Source organism: Haplochromis burtoni, unplaced genomic scaffold, assembly GCF_018398535.1.
Source record: "Haplochromis burtoni strain Fernald_Lab_line unplaced genomic scaffold, NCSU_Asbu1 Contig_259, whole genome shotgun sequence".
Classification (NCBI taxonomy): domain Eukaryota; kingdom Metazoa; phylum Chordata; class Actinopteri; order Cichliformes; family Cichlidae; genus Haplochromis; species Haplochromis burtoni.
Window position 1 is genome coordinate 1 of NW_024582620.1, and position 19,189 is coordinate 19,189.

Below are 19,189 nucleotides of genomic sequence, written 5' to 3' on the forward strand. Positions count from 1 at the left end.
AAGAAACGGAGCAGATACAATAGGGCCTTCGCACTCTCGGTGCTCGGGCCCTAATTATGTTATTTATTAAATACACAACAGAAACATACAAAATAGGAATATTTAGTTTTAAAATTTTGCTTTTTTTAAAAAAAATAACATCTCAACAGCAGTGCAGAGTAGGAGCTCAGAAACTAGCACAGAGGAGCATGAAGGAAAGCATAATGCTTACAGTGTCGATTTTAAACAGATTTCTTCTGAAAACAGTGTGTTAAAAAAATCTATGGGGATTGCATGAGGTCTGATTTTAGGTGGTAGAACTGTATACCATAAAGCAGCTCTCTTTCAATATAACCCTAACCCGAATTTGAAGTCCACTACAATATGCAAGGGAGAGACATTAAGTTATAGAGTTATACACGAGCATCCAGAGAGGAGAGATCTGTAGCAGGGGAATGATAGAAGGGCCAATGAGTTGATACCTCTATTATTTGGCACAATTTGTAGTTCAAATGTAATTTGTAGTTCAGATGTCCAGATACTAAATAAACAAATAAACCAAGGCAGCTGTTTTTATAGTAACAGCTTCAGAGTGGTAGTCTATTTGAGGTCTTCTTTTTTAATCAGAAAATTATGATTAGAAAAATACAGAATGATGGACACAGTGTAGTCTGGCAGTAATAAACCACAAGACATTTCAAGAAAAACGCTGTTTTAGATTTAACAGTACTTCTTTTCAGTAGTTTAAAGTTCACATCATCTTAAGTGGCATGAGGTCAACGAGAGGTCAAGTGCTTTGCGTCCCTTTTTAAAACTGATTTCTTTATTTTTATTGGTTCGTGCCTATGCGCTCCATAGTAAAGGTGATATTTTAAGTTCACTTGCACAAATTCATAACAATATAGAGGGGTACACCTGCAATAACACCAAGAGGGTCTGTGCCGGATTGTATTGAAACGCCAAACTCTGTCGCCCCCTAGTGATAACTCCAATTTACACAAAATCAACTGTTACGTAATGCAATGTGCGTAATCCTGATTTTCTACTCCATGTCACGGGTTATGTGTATCCTGGCTGTGAATAATCCTACAACGCTCTGACAGTCTAAGACTGATTACAAGAAAACTCCAAAACCGAAAAGTCTGATAACATCTTGGAAAGAGAGAACATGTTACAGTTTAAAAATGGATTAATTCATCAAAGTAACATTGTTTCACTTTAACAGATAACTACAACTAATTAATCGATGAATAAATATGGGTGGGTGGGCGGGGGCGGGGGGGGTAATGTCATCTAATCGGGGGTCGTTCACAATCACATTGCTTTAACTCGCTATGATATTATGTCATTTGTTAGGGAGTCCTCAACTCTCCCGTCGTAAATAATTGAGAGTTTATCCCCGTCGTCCTCCTCCTCCACCTCCTCGTCACCGTCAGATCAGGCTGTCATGCAGCATCCTTGGTACGTGCTCAGCCACACTCGGCTAATGGCAACACTGTACACAAGCGAGTCGAGTTCAACCACTTCACATCGTAGGGGTAGGGGCGTCTTTTATCAAACTAGCCTAAAGTACAGATATGCCACCTCCAATGGCAGCTGTCGCATCACATGATGTCTATTTAAGGGCAAAGAAACCTGTTCGGCGTTGATGCTCGCAATAAATAATCGAGCAGGGCAGGAAACTGTTAACAACATAATGGTTCATTCCTAATGTACGACGTGCAAAACTGAACGCGCCGCACCCCAACTATAACAGGAGAACTCATCCGAACGGTGCTCTTCTAAAACCCCGCCTCTCCCAGGCTGTGATTGGTCAATTATCCGTAAAAGGTGGGCCATTCAACCCCAGCGCGGGAGCCCGTTGGCTGAGCGTGATGTCAACTTCTTCCTAATTTGAATAACCAGGTCGGGTTGCAGATGCAGAGGAGTGGGCAGGGTAGGGGTAGTGCAAGTGAATTGAACTTCTGCGTCGGTGTAGGCTACACTATATTCTTAAATGCACCCAACTTTAATCATGCTCTGAGATTTATAATAGAGGAAAAAACTAGCTGGATGTTCGGATTATGAGCAGACTGGGACGTAGGGGGAAAACTTCAAGATTTTTCCTAAAAACATATTCCAAAAAGAAAACTTGGGACTGGTAAGTAGCTCTGCTTTATCTGCCACTATTCTTTATTCTCACTATATGGTGTGGGGAACAGGCCACATATATCCTGCATGTCGTTAGATGTTCTATTTGGTTACAACAGCGTAATATTGTGTTTAGGGTCGCCAAGTGTTCACGTGTGATTATATGTTAATTAGGAACTTTTTTTTTATGCCAATTGAAAATGAAAGCATTATTATATATTTCCGTAATCCATAAATCGTGGGCAGGAAGCTAAGTGTAATGTCTTATTCTGGAAGAGACTAGTTTCCAGGAAACCATAGAAGATTCCATGATGATAATTTCATTATCGTGTCGTTTTGTGTGTGTAATAACTTTAAATAATTCAGCTGTTTATGACACAGCGTTTGTCTGTATTACTCCACAGATTGTGCGCGCTTTGAGGCCAAAATCTGCAGTCTAAAAGCAGGTAAGCCACTGACTAACGCACATTGTGCCAGTTTCCAGTTCCACTGTGCGTGTGACAGCGGCTAACCTGGTTTTGGGAACACCTCTCATATTTTTGACTCGTCTGAGACCCAGCCAGAGCCGGATTAGACAGACACCTGTTTACAAGCAGCCCTTGATCGTGGCCCCGTGAGCACATAAATGCTCTCCCAGTGGTCTCCATGTGTACCGTAACCTACTTCCTACTATGTTCACACAGTACCTTATTTAGGACCGTGTGGCGTTTGCACTCCCTCCTCTTTAATGCCATCATTTGAGACTCCTGGTGAGTGTTTCGTTTCTGTTTCATCTGTTGGGTTTGGATCATGTTCACGTTCGCCAGTTACCAATTTGAGGTCAGGGGGCCTCCAGAGGGTTCTTCCAAGAGGTTCCTTTGGGCCCATAAGGAATAGATGAACAGTGCTATAAAGAAACTCGGTTTCAGGACAGAATGGATAATATTATGCAATATTATGATAATATTATGCACAGTAATCAGACTATAACCATATATAGAATAACTATATTCTATATAGTGACACAACCTTACCGTGTAAGAAAATACATACGGATTGCAGCAATACAGTATGTACAATGTATGCTTGTAAGTAACCAAAGTAAAGTTTCTGCTCAAATCAACTGTCTGTGTGTTGTGCCCTGTAGTGCATTTCTTGGTGTGAGGATGTTTTATCCCCATCAGTGCATAATGACTCACAGTGACACAAAGGAATAGATAAGTGCAGTATGTCAGACTCATTAACTCATGGCCTCATTCATCATCATAACGTGTGGACGTGCAGATGCTCACTCCCATTCCAAGGAGGTTCTTTCCCAGGCAACCAGTGCCCGATGCACATGGTGAGCTGATGAGTTTTTATATCTGAAAGCAATCAAATTTTAAGCTTTGCAGCACCTTTTATGCGCATTTGTTTGATGAGAAAAGATTTTGTCAGCACGTCGTCCTAAAACATAGTCGTAATCTGTTAATGTGCCCTTATGAGATTGGAGCCCTCAGGGTTTAGATATGAAATGGGTGGATGCCTCATTTTGCACGTGGGATGTCTGGGGTGTGGGAACATTCGTAACATTATCCTGTGATAATCTTTTTTTAAAAAGAAAGAAAAAAGTGAAGGGTCCTCAAGTAACAACTTTTCTTTTTTACATAATTTGAAGAGATCAGAATATTACTGTTAATATAGTGAAAGGAAACTATAAAGGTTCCTTTAGGAAAAGGGCACATTTTGTAATTCCTCCTATGTCCACAGGTTGGCGTCAGTGTCACATGAGGCTTGTGCTTGTCCAGACACCGGGACCTAAACAAGGATTTGAAGCTTATCTAACCCTTACAAAGCCAGACAGCTCTAAATCTTCTCAGGATAATCCAGTTCCACATAATTGATCATAATATCAAAACTGGCAGTCTCATCTAATTTTCCATAATTCACAAGTCATTAAAATTGGCACAAAGCAGAAAAGGCAGATGAAAAAAAAATACATCAATGTTTTTGATGGATGGACACAGTTTCTAATAGACACACCTAAATGGACAGACAGAAGAAAAATATTTACTCTCCCTGTAATTATACCTGCTGAGTATCAGTACATGAGAGTATTTATAGACGTCCACAGGGTTTCAGGTGGGGGTTAGCCGGAGAGAGAGGAAGGCTCGCGTCACTCAGTGTGTGACAGCCAGAATATTTACCCTCCAGAGTAAACAAAACAGGAAAGGGGTGGAGCACAAATGTGTCGTGCCTTTTTGCACAGGGTGATTCTTATTACAAATTACATAACAATCAAACTACAAATTGCATAATAATTTAGCACGTCTGTAATTTAACGACACAAGACACTCGATGCACCTGACCTTGTTGTAGTGAAGCAATGGCATCTCCTCTAGTGGAAAGAAAAGAAAAGCCACTGATTAAACTGACATCATCAGTGTCAAAGGAACGCCAACATTATTTACAGCTAAACAGATCATAGAGCAATGCTCCTGTTCCTGTTTTTAGTTTCATATAGATGCACTGTGTGACTGCATCCATAACAGGAACAGCTGTGATGCATAGACAAGCAAGGATGCGCTTTGTGAACTTTGGAAATTATTGTGTACTCTCACATCATGTACTGTACCACCCGCTATGAGGAAAACATGCATATTTCAGTACATATAATATATTCATAATGCATTTTGCATGCTGTGTGCCACTGTCCTTTTTAGAAAGTGGATTCTAATGGACTGCACCATTTAAAGAAATATGTCTGTAATAAAATTTGAACAGGAGTGTAGCAAAAACCAGTCAGACAATAAAAGTTTATCTAAAACACTGTGGACATTTTATTATATTTAAATACATAGTTATTGCAATAATTTCTCTAGGTCAAAGGTTCCTAATTATTTTACATTTCATACAGATACTCTGCAGTGTTTACAGTAGGAAAACTCTGTAAATATATTTGTCTTATTTATATACATATACATATATATATATATATATCATGGTATATTGAAAAAATAAATGAGCGTTACAAAGGAAAGGGTTAAATAAGAGGTGATGGTGACAGAACAGTGAACAACTTTTCCTTGGCCCTGCGGTCCATGTTTTATCTCCATGACGAGTCTCGGGATGTCAGGACTGCAAGACACAAAAATATATGGGGATGATGATCCCTTTGTATTGAGGGAAAGAAAAAAATAACACTTTTCAGCTAAGACACAACACGAGAGATTTGGGTCAATCAAGATATTCACATAACCCTATGAGAAACACAGATAGACCCAAACCCAGTCACTGGGTTCATTCCTGCTCCCACAAGGCTTGAGCACCATGACTGTAGTTTTGCAGTCAGATGAGTATTATTGAACACACGCAGTTTCAAGCTGTGTCTATAACAAGCACTGGGATGCAGTCTGTTTCCAAAGGAGAGAGAATTGATATAACCCCAAAAAGAAAACCGCATCACACAGCAGAAGGTAAAGAGAGTGCACACTTCAACACACGTCACTTTGACCTGTCAGCAAACAGACACATACAAAGATAATATAATGAGATGTTACGTGCTAAGACACAATAAATATTGATTTAAGGTGGTTTGCAGGATCACTTATGGATGATAGCTCCCATTGTTTATTTGATTGATGATTGTTATTGGAACCTACGTATGTGAACTAAGCTGATCCTAAATCTACAGCACACTGAGGTAACAGTGCGAATTGTGACAGGTCAAATGTTAAGTGTGACGAAAGCAAAGGAACCAGGCGGATTCATTCCAGTGGAGGAAAAGAAAAGCATCTTAACAAACCCTGGTCCTGTGGCACTACTTTTGAAATGAATCTCTTCTTTTAGCATGGAGTTTGGCAAAAATGGACTTGCGAGAGATACAAGCTCACCAAATACAATTCACTGTCTCCAGAAAGAGAGCAGGAAGATACCATTTCTTTGCAGGCACACAGGGACCAAGGCTTCACATGGGAAGAGAATGGGACAGTGCAATATATTTTGCAGAGCCCTCGTAAAAGGCTCTTGCTCTTTGGTCAAGCATCACCAAAGTACAAGGCATTGTATAGATACATCCCTCTCATAAATAGTATCCATACATAAAAGGCAAACTGAAATTACATTGGTGGCATGTATTTTCATGTCAAGAGTAAAAAAACAAAACAAAAACAACAAACACAATCAGAATGCCTGCCACAGTAATTCCCAGTGCGATTGCTGTGTTACATGGAAATACTTTGAAAAGCAGCTGTTGATAGTCGATTATTGACTCGAGGGTGGAAAGGCCACTCTGTTATTACAGAGGAGGGGAAAAGGGTTAGCAGCAAATCCCTAAATGCATTAAAGGATAACAAAAGCAGCTACTGTTAGTACAGAAGCATATAGTAAGATGCGGAGAACAAGGAGTAAGGGAAATTGACAGAGTAAACAGACCCACAAAAGTTAAAGCATACAGGAATATGTGACAAATTGGATGGACTTCTAAGAATACTGTAAAAAGCTGAGGACAAGAATCTGCAGAAGACTGAAAATTAGCCATAGAGGTCTTTATGTCTTTAAATGTAGAGCAGAGGAAAGCTGCTGGGAAGCAGCAGGGACAGCCACCATAGGGATGCTTCGACTACCCAACACCATAAACGACAGCAGTAGCCCGAAACCCAATCAAGCTGGGGTAGAAAATATGGCAGGGGTGAGGGGCTCTGGGACCAAGGGATGGACAGAGCAGGGCAGGAGAGGAGCAGGGTTGTGGACTTGAGAAGCAGCGGGGTCTCACACATACACACCCTCAGGGTTGAGGCTGGACACTAGAGGGTTTTGAAGGTTGCGTGGATGTCCCAGGAACTGCTTTGCAGTAGGACGAGGTGGAGATTCAAATTGAATTACACCCTGATCTGAGTTAAAAGAAGAAATATCTTTAGATGACACAAATCAGGTATACCATAACATAATATTAATATTTGAGGGATTGTTTTGTTTCCTTACTTCCATCCCTGTATCCATCCTGTAGAAATTGCTCCAGTTGCTCCTGAAGCTCTGTGCGTGAGTTGGTTTGAACAGGCAGGACACCTGCCTGTTGAATAAACTGCTGCAGGTTACACTGCCTCAGCTCCTTATTCAGTTCCTCCAGCTCATCCTGTTTGTCCTGAAATGGGAAGAATGTGGATCAGTGAGAGAAATCTAAGACAAGTATTTTACCTGTAAAGGAAAGTGGGTGCAGCATATAAAACTATTACACATTTTCAAGTATGGATGCATATTTAAGGATGTTTAGTAGTGGGTATATGTCCCGTCTGCACAATTGCAGGGACAATTTATCACTGCATTTATGAATGAACGTTTTTTGCTTTCACCACAAGGGGGCACTAGACTCTAAAAGTCTCCCTTCCAGTCACTGATTAAGATTACTGCCCATCACGTCACCACTAGACAGTTTCAGTTGCAATGAATAATCAAATCACCACAAGTGCCATGAGACTTTTTCTGATTCAGTCAGATTTAAGCAGCCTGATGCAAACTTATAAATAGATACAGGCCAAAGCTCATTTGCTTTTTCCCTTTAAATCTGTCTTCAGATGCCTTCAGATTACTGAAAAGCTGGTGTTCAAGAACATTGTGAAGCAGTGGCATCACCTTTAGGCTCGCAGACTGAACTCAGGTGCACACAAACAAGCCAATAAGTGTGTGTCTCTGAGTAATTGATGTTGGACCACAACATTCTGGTGAGGCAGTTCATACCTGCAGGTCTTCCTCCATTAGTCTGATGGCAGGAACACTGTGCTCATCACCACCAACACTTTAAAGACTCGGCTGGCTGCCTCAACCGATCAGCTGACATAGACCCTTTCCACTACTACGAATGGAGGTTTATTATACCCTGTCAGGTTAATATTTCATTTACAGGAAATACTGGTTTCTCATTCCCTCCATACAATTACTGTCTGGGTGGCAAAATGCCTTTGGCGCTACTTTTGGATTATAAGCACTCACAGTGCTGTTGGTTACCTGTTATGACCTGGTGTTTTTATACAGCCATGTACAATCCCCCCCCCCCAAAAAAAAGAAACCTGACATCTCTGTTCCGCAGCAAAATGTTTCATGACAAATGCATCCCCATTAGCATGAGTGACGATATATTTTGATATTTATTGTGGCCTACAGGACAAAGAGTGGGACACTCTGGGCTTTCAGTGCATGAGGATTTGAAAAACTGAACTATCACTATCATAGAGGAAACACACGTTTCACTTCAAACTGATGAAGCCACATCTAAGACAACCAAAAGCAAACTGACTTTCTAAACTACAACACGCTGAGGCTGAGAAATAGATCCAATAAAAGAGGCTTTTGTTCTACAAATCAAATCTTTTTAATATTTTTTTTAAATCTATAAACAATACAATATGCATATATAAGCCGACATAATATAAACACAGTCAGTAACCACGTATTTAGAAAGTGCGATACATAAAAGATGATACCTGCTAAACCAGTTAAGCTAGGTTGTAAATAGCTCATGACAATGAAGCACTTTCAGACATGGTAGAATATGAGCATTCAGCAATCATATTACTGCAGTTTCATCAATATGCACCAGGCTTCGTGACGTACTGTTTATTGGAGTGTATAACATGAATACTGTTTTGAGTAATACAAAAAAGGGTATGGACTGCACCCCTGAAATGACAACAGAAGGGCTTGTGTGGATTTACAGCCCTTTTTCTAAAGCACAGACCTCTCTCCTTACCTGCAACAGAGACTCTGCTTTCTCCAGAGCCTTGTCAGTCTCAGATAGCTGTTCCTCTAGCTCTGTCCCATGTCTCTCTTGACTTTGTAACTCTTCCCTTACAGCGTCAAACGACTCCTCAGGTCCTGTGGCTTTCCCTTGTGTCTGGGTTTCCCGCTGGATCTCTTCCTCCAGCTGAGCAGAGCGAACTGAGAATTCATGGAGCCGCCGTCCACAGTCATCTAGCTTTGTATGGAGCTCTCCAAGCTTCCTTCGCATTCCTCGCTCGCTTTCTACCTCGGCTTTTAGCTCCTCCTCCCAGTACTGCTCATGTGCAAGCTCTGCTTGGTTCCTTCGCATTGCTTGCTCCAAAGCGTCCATCTCGTCTTGCAAACGAGCATCAGAAACAGGTGAGGGACATGGAGATGGGTAGGGACGCTCCCAGGTGTGTGACTCCCTCTCTAGGGCTTCTAACTGGGCCTCAATGGCTCTTAGTCTCTCCTGTTGCTGAAGAACTTTCCTGAATACTTCATCTTTTGAAGGGCCTATAGGTAGTGAGGGAGAAGGGGATGACATATGATGGGACAGAGGGCTGGATGAAGGAGAGGGGGAGGCTCTTTGTTCTGGAGAGTCCCGTGGAGACCTCTTAAATTGTTTGGCCTTGGTCTTAGGAGAGGTGGAAGGCCCCAAGTTAAAGGTCAGGGCTTTTTTAGGCTGGCTACGTTTCAAAGGCTCTGGTTCAGGATGCTTAGGCAATGGAAGGGGATTAGGTCTCTCTTGTTTTGAGCCAGGTCCATCACTGCTGCTGGGGCCAGTGCGACGTAGAAAGAACTGAACTTCATTGCCATGTTGGCCCAACTTTGCGAGAGACTCCAGAGGCCTCTCTGTGGCCAGCAGCTGCCTTTCTGTGTCCCTTAGACGCTGAATAAGAACATAACGGCCTGTCTGACCTGTGACAAAGACAGAAAAAATAAAGAGTGACTATAAAAAACCTACCCTAAATATTTCCATACAAAGAAGTAGCACACCAATATTTTTATTCCTAAAAAATGATATACATCAGTCAAATTTTTTGTATCCTTAGTTGCTTCTCTCTTTTATTTTTAATAAAACTGTGGGGTTATGTCCTCGTACCAATTCTAAATAATGAACAAATGACATCAGATGCATTATGACGATGCTGATACGTCTAAATCTCTGCCTCTGTGGACTGGAATAAAAGGCAGCTGCGTAAGAGCCACACAACATGTGAAAAATGTTCAAATAAACTGAAGTTTCCACAAGGACCTTGAAATTAGGACAAACCCTCCCTAATGACTTGGCAAGCAGCTTGCTCATAGAAGGAGGAGAGCGCTAAAACTGGAGTTCTGTTCAATCCTACCGCAGCGTATAGCTCAAATAAAGCCGGAGGATATAGGGACAGAGTGCCGGCTCAAATTCAAACTGACCTGCTGACAATCCAGCAGCGTACTTGATTTGGGTCAGCGGAGAGCAAAAAGGTTAATAAAGAACAGGATGAGGGCAATTCTGCGATGCTTCAGTACACTTGTTTGTGTATGCATAAAAATCTAAATGCCAAGCTTTTATCTAAGCAGGCTTAAAGATAAGCTGGTGTCATGAAATGATGACAACGTTTGAGGTACTTACCAATGGCCTGTGCTAGAGCAATGACCACATCCTGACAGGAAGTCTCCTCGGACAGACCGCAGACAACCCGCACTACTCCATCCACCCACACTTTGAGCTCCATCTGGGACTGATAGGGTAGGGTGAAGGGTAAGAAAGTCTTCAGAGCAGATCAGTTCAGCTTGGCTTTCCTCAGCTTACCACTGCATGGCACTAACTCTGTGAAAAAAAAAATTAAACCGCAGAGAAGAAAGTAAGAGGTGTGCTACTGTAACAAAGTTTCCTCAAAGTAACAAGAATACCCAGCAAACAAAAACGTGAGCTCAATGTGCTTATGTAATCCAACACCAACATATGGGACACAACTTGTTGATAACCTAAACATGATGCATCGAAACGTTGATGTACAGTACATATTGCCCTCACTTACTGTACGTTTTGTAGAAATACCAGTTTATACAACAAACAGCACTGACATCCAAAATCTGCTGTGCTGAGACATGGATCATGGAATTAGAAAAGACTGGCAGCTGATGGGTACAGCATTGTGGCGTTTTATTAAGTTCCCAGTGGTTAGTTAAAAGCCCGGCAGTATCGTGTGGACCTGGGAGCATAAATGCCAATCTGTAACCCAATTAAACGCTCTGCTGCCCTCCTTCAAAGCCGTTATGATAGCTTAGTGCCGAGGGGAACAGACAGGGAAAGTGGAGCAACTCAAGTGTGTCTATGTTTTGAAGAGGGTGTTTGGGAGAGTACGAAACATAGCAGGAGAGATGGAACAAATATGTGTACGTGTGTTCAGTTTGACGGGCCTCAGCAGGACCACAAGTAGGTTTCATCAGACTTCCACAGTTGATCAGCGGGTAGTCTAAAACACGTCCAGGCAGCCGGTTTAACCTAAAGAAATTTCATTATGTGCAGTCCTGCTGTCAGTCTGTACTTTTACAGCTACACTTCAAAACAAGGTAATAAAACACTGTCGTACACATAAAAAGGCCTCAGGCAGAGTTATCTGTAAGGACTTGGCACAGCAAGTGTAGCCTAGGTGGGTAAAAGGCAACTCTTTACCAAACAGTGTGACAGATGGTGTTCTCTTTCTGTCTGTCTCTCTGGTTTTCAATGGGAGGTGTTTAAAACTGAGCCCCAGCATTCACCATGGCCTTCCTTCAATGCTCCACTGACTATTGGGAGCTGCTCTGGAGGAATGCACTGACTTCATCTTCCAGCCAGAAGAATTCCTGTTTTTCGTAACAAAGACCTCGCCCCACCCTTCCTCTGACCTGCCTGGTCCACACCACCATTACTTCTGCGCTGTTTAGATGCCAAACAAGAACTCTGCTCCCCGGCAAATACAAATACAGGCCATTTACCATTTGTTTGGCATCCAAACCGCATCACAGACCCGATGGATGTGGCAACAGCATCCCAGAATGTGGCACCAAAACACATAGCTTAGAGATTGATCACATACAATGAGATCATAGGAAATAAAGCGGGAGATAGTGATGGATGATCACATGAGGTAAAAATTATTTTGAATGAAACGTGTATGATGATTTCATCTGGAATGAAACCTGATATGAAAAAGGGAGTGCTTATCAAACTCCAACGCCAGAAATGTCAACGCAAGCAAAGATGTCAACGCTCTTCTTTGAGTGGGCACACGGTGTGCTATGTTGTAATGCACAATCAAGCTTAACAGGTTGACAGAATGTGTAGACAATCGTTTATTTTAGCTCTGAGGCTTTTTATGAACACATACATATGAACTTGAAGAAACATTCATTTTCAAGCATGGGAATGAAAACTAAAGGCTGGAAACCAAACTTTAATTTATAGGAAGGCACCATCATGGATCGGAAACAACCCTGAGAGAAACAGAAACTGAGCTAAAGGAGAGGTTGAGCTCTTGACATTAAGGCTTATTCTGCAACTTCTTTGCAGCACCTCATCTAAAACTTCCTACATTAGACATCCAAGATTTTTATGCACCATAACAATCAGATTAAATGAGAATACAAACACAGAAACATCTCCCAGCACAGAATGTCACTCTCCCATGATATTTAGTTCTTCTACCTCCTGGCTAGTGAAATGTGATAAACTAACAGGAAACAAACGGGCCTGTTAGTCTCAGGTTGCTGTCTATTCTTTTTGTCAAAGGCAGAGCAACACTGACAACCAGACATCCGCCTGACCCAGCTCATTTTCTCAGAACAGCTCTGGAGTCCTGTGTCAGTTCTCGTGGAAAAACAGGAGGAGGAGAACCAAAGGTACCATAAAAAACATGGACTAAAATCACTACAGATAAAGAGTGGGAATACACTGAAAATATAACACATAAATATGCAAATGCTACGGACAAACACCAGCTGCAGTTTGCTGTGCACATGTTATGAGCCTCTAAACATGCTAGAGCCTGATTTTAGCCTATTACAGATATCAGCTGCCTTATATATTGCCTGACATATGCATCTTATGTGTGTCTTGTAGAACAGAGTCCAGTTGGCAATAGTTATTCAGGCAGTAAATCCACTGTTTCCAATAATCTCAGGACTGTCTGGCAGCACATGCAGCAGAGTAGCATTCACAGCTGAGCAGATGGTGGTGTGAAGGCAATCACTCAGAGTCATCCTTCATTTATTTTACTTTGTGAGCTTTATTACTTCACTATTATACCTAATAAGGCAGAAAGGACAACAAAAGCTTGTAAATCAGCAGGAATAAAAGACAACGAAAACATAAATAATTAAGCTTAAATGTACTCAACATTCTCCAACACTTCACTTGGCAAACTATCAAGGTTAATGAATCCGCGTGACTCATTCTAAATGTAGGAAGTGACTCTCCTGTTGTGTAGTTGCTGCAGCAACAGAAAAGTAAATGTTTTTAGTGTTACGAATCAGTTTTGGCCCCACATGGGAATTAAATTCCAACCGTACACCTTAAACTCACATTGACCCACCCTATCCAATTCTAATGGAAAAAAATATATAATACACCACCACATACCCAACTTTACTTTACCCATGACAAAAAACTGGTTGCAATTTTCACTGAAACTCTGACCAGTCACAAATCCCCTGAAGAGAAATAAACAGTAATCAATAATCTCTGACTCCAAGCTCAGATAAGAACACACTCACAAAAGAGCCACTTGAGGAGCTCATCTGGTGAATTTCACAAGGAATACACATAAGTCATTTTTATATAAATGAAAGATAAAAAAAGACAGTGACAGTGCATAAATGAGAAAGCCAACGAATATGTAAGAAAAAATGCTGACAGTTTTTAAAAAAAAGAGAGTGGTAGAGAAAATGTGCCACCCTTATTATCACTCATCCATCTAGCAAACCTGCTTTGTGTCTTTCATCACCCTGTCTATGCCTCTGTTTGTATCTCTTCAATACAGGTCTCCCATCTGCTTTGTAAATTTGACTAAAAGAAAAAGTGGCTTTTATCACAGCACTGCAAATACACAAGGCTTGATCTGTCTCAAGCTGTGAACTGATGGGAACTTAAAGCCTAGATTATACTTGGTTGCATATACGGACAGCGGGAGACCAGAAGACCGAGTTAGCCACTCCTGTTATACTTCTTTGAAGTCCGCTTGAAATTTGCTGCCTGGACGCATGCGTAGTTGGTGCATTGTAATGTAAATTCTCCACAAACGAGTCCACGCTGTCAATGGACCACCTTGGTCGTGGTCCGATGACGACATTTACGTCACAAGGACCCAAAAAAACCCCCCTAAAGTTCAAACATTTGAGGCTGCTCAGACAGGAATCAAGTGTTTTGAAAGACACCCAATCTCCAAATCCCCTTTTTTCCTACATACATATAAACACACAAGACATGTAAAGACATAAAAGCTGACACTCAAGCACAATGCACTTGGTTTGATGCAGCTGGGCAGACACACCTTAACCTTCAATTTCCTTTCTAAAGGTCTGAACAAGTCATTTCTGTTAGTCATACACAATATTAGGAAACCTGCGGAAACAAAAGCTTTGCAGAAAAATTCCAAGCAGGGTTAATAATGTACTAGAGCTCCTAAATGCTCGAGGCTACGTGTGGCTGTGTAATATGAATGTGAGTGTGTGTGCAGGGGCAGTACACAACCCTGTGTCATGCACATGCAGTGGTCAAAGGTTGGGAATGCATGCCTGTATATGTTTGGGAGTTCACAAAAAGAAGACAGACCGTGTAGGCTTATCTTTATAAGAATCTGCTCCAGCTCTGAGTAAGGGCAGCAACACGAGTCTGAGGAACAATGGCAGGAGTAAAGGGCAGAGTTTACATCGCATTTGTCAATGGATCGTAGCAACAAATGCATGCAAACATTTATCCCTATCAGTATACGCAGGGGAAATAAGACCCTGTCCCACGCTGCTTTACATGTATATAATAGGATAAATATTGTTGTTAAAGGACAATTAAGAGTACTGGGAGAAGCTAGGCCCTCAGTGCCACTCTGTTCCAGGTTGGCAAAGACAAACACTCAAAGAGACAGAAACACGCTGGCACAGAACAGCCTGGTCTCATCTAAACTGCAGAGAGACTATTGTTGCTCTGGTTCTACACTCAGCAGACAATGCTGTCTCTTTTGTGGCCTCTGGCATCGCTGAGTCGTCTGACACACCAGCTTTTACTGCCATTCTGGAGTGTTACCACAGATAAGCACTGTTACCACCAATAAAATGGAATACAGATATTTTATTTCATTCTGCCTGGCTTCCTTGTTTCGCATTCTTTGTCACACCTCCTCCTATTTCATTTTTCAGTATCTACTACGTCAGCACAGGTTATGTTGCACAGAAAGATGAGAACAAAAGGTTCCATGACACAATCAGTTGAGAACAGCACTAAAATTGTTCACAGTGGCAGAAAAGTGTTCTTTAGCCTCAGCAAATAGAACTGGTTTTACATGTTGAAATCTCAATTGTCTTGCACACTGGCTGCAAAAGAGTTGCAACGGATACAAAGTAAAAAATGGAAATGTTCTTAATTTACACATTAAACTGTTCATGTATTCACTGATAAGGCCAATGATAGGTCATATCTGAACAGGAGAACTATGACGGAAAAAGCAACTGAATTTAAAGAGAAAAAAAATCATTAGTAGTCCCAGTACCCATACATTTAAATCTCTCTTCTTCCACCTGCACATTTTTAACTAAAAGTTGCCTCTGGGATTGAACTGTACTGTACTGGATAAAACATCTGTGCAATCCCAGATCAACTCAGCCTTCAGGCACAATTAGAAGGTATTCAGGGAGTTGCTTTAAATTAATAACGCTAACAAGCCTAGCCTAGCCTCATGTATTTATCAGCAGCGATTGTATCTTTAACAGAGCTCCTTCCAAACCTTACATGATGAAAACATGTAAGAAACGCTTTCTAAATTCTCCAACGGACACCAGCAGCTCCTTTGCATAAGTTATTATCAGCAGGGACCAAGTGCCAGCAGCAGACAGAGGCACACTGAGTATTGTGAGGAAAGTGCTGTACATTTACAAGGGGTGAGGGCTTCTACTGCACAAATTAACACTAAAGTTTCCATGTATACACACCTCTCTAGTGGTCAATAAGTTTGTTTAGGTGCTAGGAAAGCAACTCTAAAAAGGGTCAGTAAGTGACACATGGAAACATTTCTTCTACTTTTGAGAATAAACATTGGTTTCCTCTTGCAAAGTCACATTTAATTTAATGTGTAAAATTATGTGTGACACTGATGGTGACACTTCTTCCTCACAGTCCAGGGCCAGGCTCCAGACACGATGTTTGCTGATTAGAGACTGAACAATTGCCTGGGTTTCTACTAGCAAAGCTTCAGTGAAGCCTCAACACACGTGATGAATAATGCAGTTTTTCACAGTACATTATTTTGGTAAATATTTCTCAGAAAAAAGTCCAAGTGCTTGTTACTGACAAGCCCTTTTGAAAATGCCCCCTGTCTGCCTGTGTTTCTACTCCATTGACATGCTAATGACTGAGCACAAAAGAATCAGAAACAGCATTAATAAGCTTTGGTTGTCATACTTCCATACAGGGATCTGTCACTCCAGCCTTTTAGCCTTCTCCATTATAATGATTACCTAATCCAAGTGTGAAATCTCAGTGAAAGTGGATCAGTGGTTCATTAACACAGGCAGAACCTTTGCAAGGGCAAATATAGGAAACAATATAGTATTAATAGAATCAGAGTAGTTATAAAAAGCTGCTAAAATGAGCTTCATGAGGGTGATTATACACATTTAAAAAGTTGATCTTGATATAGATTAGTTATGTCATTTGCTTTGCTTTTTTTTAAATGTTAACTCTAAATCAGACGGTGCAACTCACTGCATCATACATATATCTAAAATAAAATACAAGCTGTCCTTGCGTTAAGCATGCAACTGATGATCAGTGAGAGTTTACAGCTTAAACTCAATTACTTCCACTTGAAGGACACCTTGAAATGGCCGTTCAGAGTCTTGCCATCACCCTTGGCAGTCAATACCCCTGCAGTCACACTGTGTAAAAACAGCACTTAGTGTAAAATCCCACTCACCGTGAATCACCAGCAGCACTCACAGTGACAAATCGTAACCTGCCCTTAACCACAAGGGAGGAAGAGCATATGTAGATGTCATACAAAGAACATTTGTTCAAATTCAGTTCTTGAAATTACAAATTCTCGCCCAACACCAGCCTGGAGAGGCTCCAATCCTAACGCGATTATGAATTTGAAAAGCGATGAAAACAAAATGGACCGATGGCCCAAGAAAGTAGGTTTTGCTTTTATTATTCTACTCTGGAAATTTAAAGAACTCGTGGCACAATTTTGGATTTCACTGTAAGCCAATAAACTAGACACCTATAAGCACGTGGCCACAATAGTTTACACAGGCCTGGCCGCAATACAACAATACTGCATTATTCACCGCACTGTGATGAATACTTACTCATACCTGATTTGGCAGTCGCCATTCACTTATTTGCTTCAAGCCTGGAAGCCGAGGGGAGGTGAATACATTACAGGGGACATATTTGTTTGCGCTGACTCATGGATCTGCCCATAGAGCCAGCAGCTAATGGTGAGAATGATAATAAAGTCCTTTTCACATAGCCAATGAGAGGTCAAGCAAAGCTGGCCTCCACTGAGAGCTCAGCTCAGGATGACTGGTTTGGGTGCCTGCAAGCTGAGCCCTGCAAGCACAGGAGTTTATATTGTCGGGTGAGCCATAGAAGAAGACTTTCTGACTGCTGATGGATACCCATATGTAATTATATACTCCCAACCTGACTCAGCAGTGCTTGCCAGGGAAGGAGGATATCACTCTGTTCCCAGCCAAACTCATATAAAACACATAGTAGTGGCAGACCCACTTATATAGGATGCGCAATAAGTACATGGTCATATATAGCCTACGAACAGACACGCAGAAGAAGATATTCAGTTAGCAGATAGACTAAATAATACGTTACATGAGAATAAGTATAGACACCAGGGAGCCTGACTCAAAAATGATTATGCTTGAACCCACTAATTTAACAAATGCAATTTACACAGTACATAAGTGGAAAATTTGTAGTCTTGAATTTTCCAGCACATCTTATTTATGTGCCCATGTGCCCATGCATGTGCCATTGAGGAGGAAAGCTATCCTCCAGTGTCACAAGTTTGACGCTAAACTCATTAGTAATTTAAAGGTCGCTTCCATGTCTGCTCATATCAATTATTTACTCTTGTTTTTTTGTTTTCTCGTTTTGTTTTGTTTTTTCCTAGATCTTAAAGCAAAATCAGAATAAGGCCTCGAATGCAAAAGAGCAAAACAATGATTAGGGTTGACAACATGCAATCTTTATAACTAAGTATTGAGCCCTGTCTAATTACTTTTTATCATTTGATATGATTAACTGTATTTAAAGTACATGGAATTAGTAACTCCTTTGACTTTAGAGCCTCCGAACTGAGAGAGGTGGTGTTTTGTTCATCACACTCTACTAAGTCCATGCAATCCATGATGCAACATACACTCGTCAGTCCTTATATAAGCTGAAGGGAGTTACCATTAGTTGCTCAAGTTTGAAGAAAAAAAAAAAAATCTATCTATCTATCTATTAGGGGTGGGGGAAAAATCGATACCGTGTAGTATCGTGATATTTTGTTTGCTAATAATGTATCGATACAGGGACAGCAGAAAACGATATTTTGTTACGAAAAAAAGTTTTTGTGCTCTGACTTCAGAGCATGTTGATCAGCTCCTTTTTCTGAGCAAGAATCCTGACATTCCTTCACTGTCCGAATGTGTTTAACTTTTTTTGGCCGCAATAAACATGACAGTTTACTTATTTTAATTTAAGACGTGTTTTATTTTAATTAAGTTTAAAACTTTTTTATTTAATGTAAAATTATATTTTGTTTTAATTTACTTTCAAATTCTTCAGTTGCTGAAGGGGATGCATAGTTTTCATAAATTGCATAGTTCAGAATAGCTATAATTGTACCAGATGGTTGCATTCAGTTAAGTTGGACTAGTATGTAATACAAACCGTTCCGTTTGTCATCAAACTGACTGAAATGAGAGAAAGACTGAGTGCGAGACTTTAATATTAGATAAAATGAATATTGATAAAGTTTACCTTTATTTACAGAATCTGAATATCGCAGATATTTAAAAAAACAAAACAAAAAAAACCCAAAAAAAACCCCGCAATAATATCATATCGTGCGTTAAGTATTGTGATAATATCGTATCGTGGGATGTATGGTGATTCCCACCT

At 40.8% G+C, this 19,189-nt stretch overlaps 1 long non-coding RNA gene across 1 annotated transcript; it reads left to right on the forward strand.

Annotated features, from left to right (window-relative positions):
* The first annotated feature begins 1,247 nt into the window (after positions 1 to 1,247).
* Positions 1,248 to 15,523, forward strand: LOC102291600. Its single transcript, XR_317084.3, has 2 exons — positions 1,248 to 2,119; positions 2,514 to 15,523. It is a non-coding gene; the product is annotated as an uncharacterized LOC102291600 (long non-coding RNA).
* Positions 15,524 to 19,189: the final 3,666 nt, after the last annotated feature.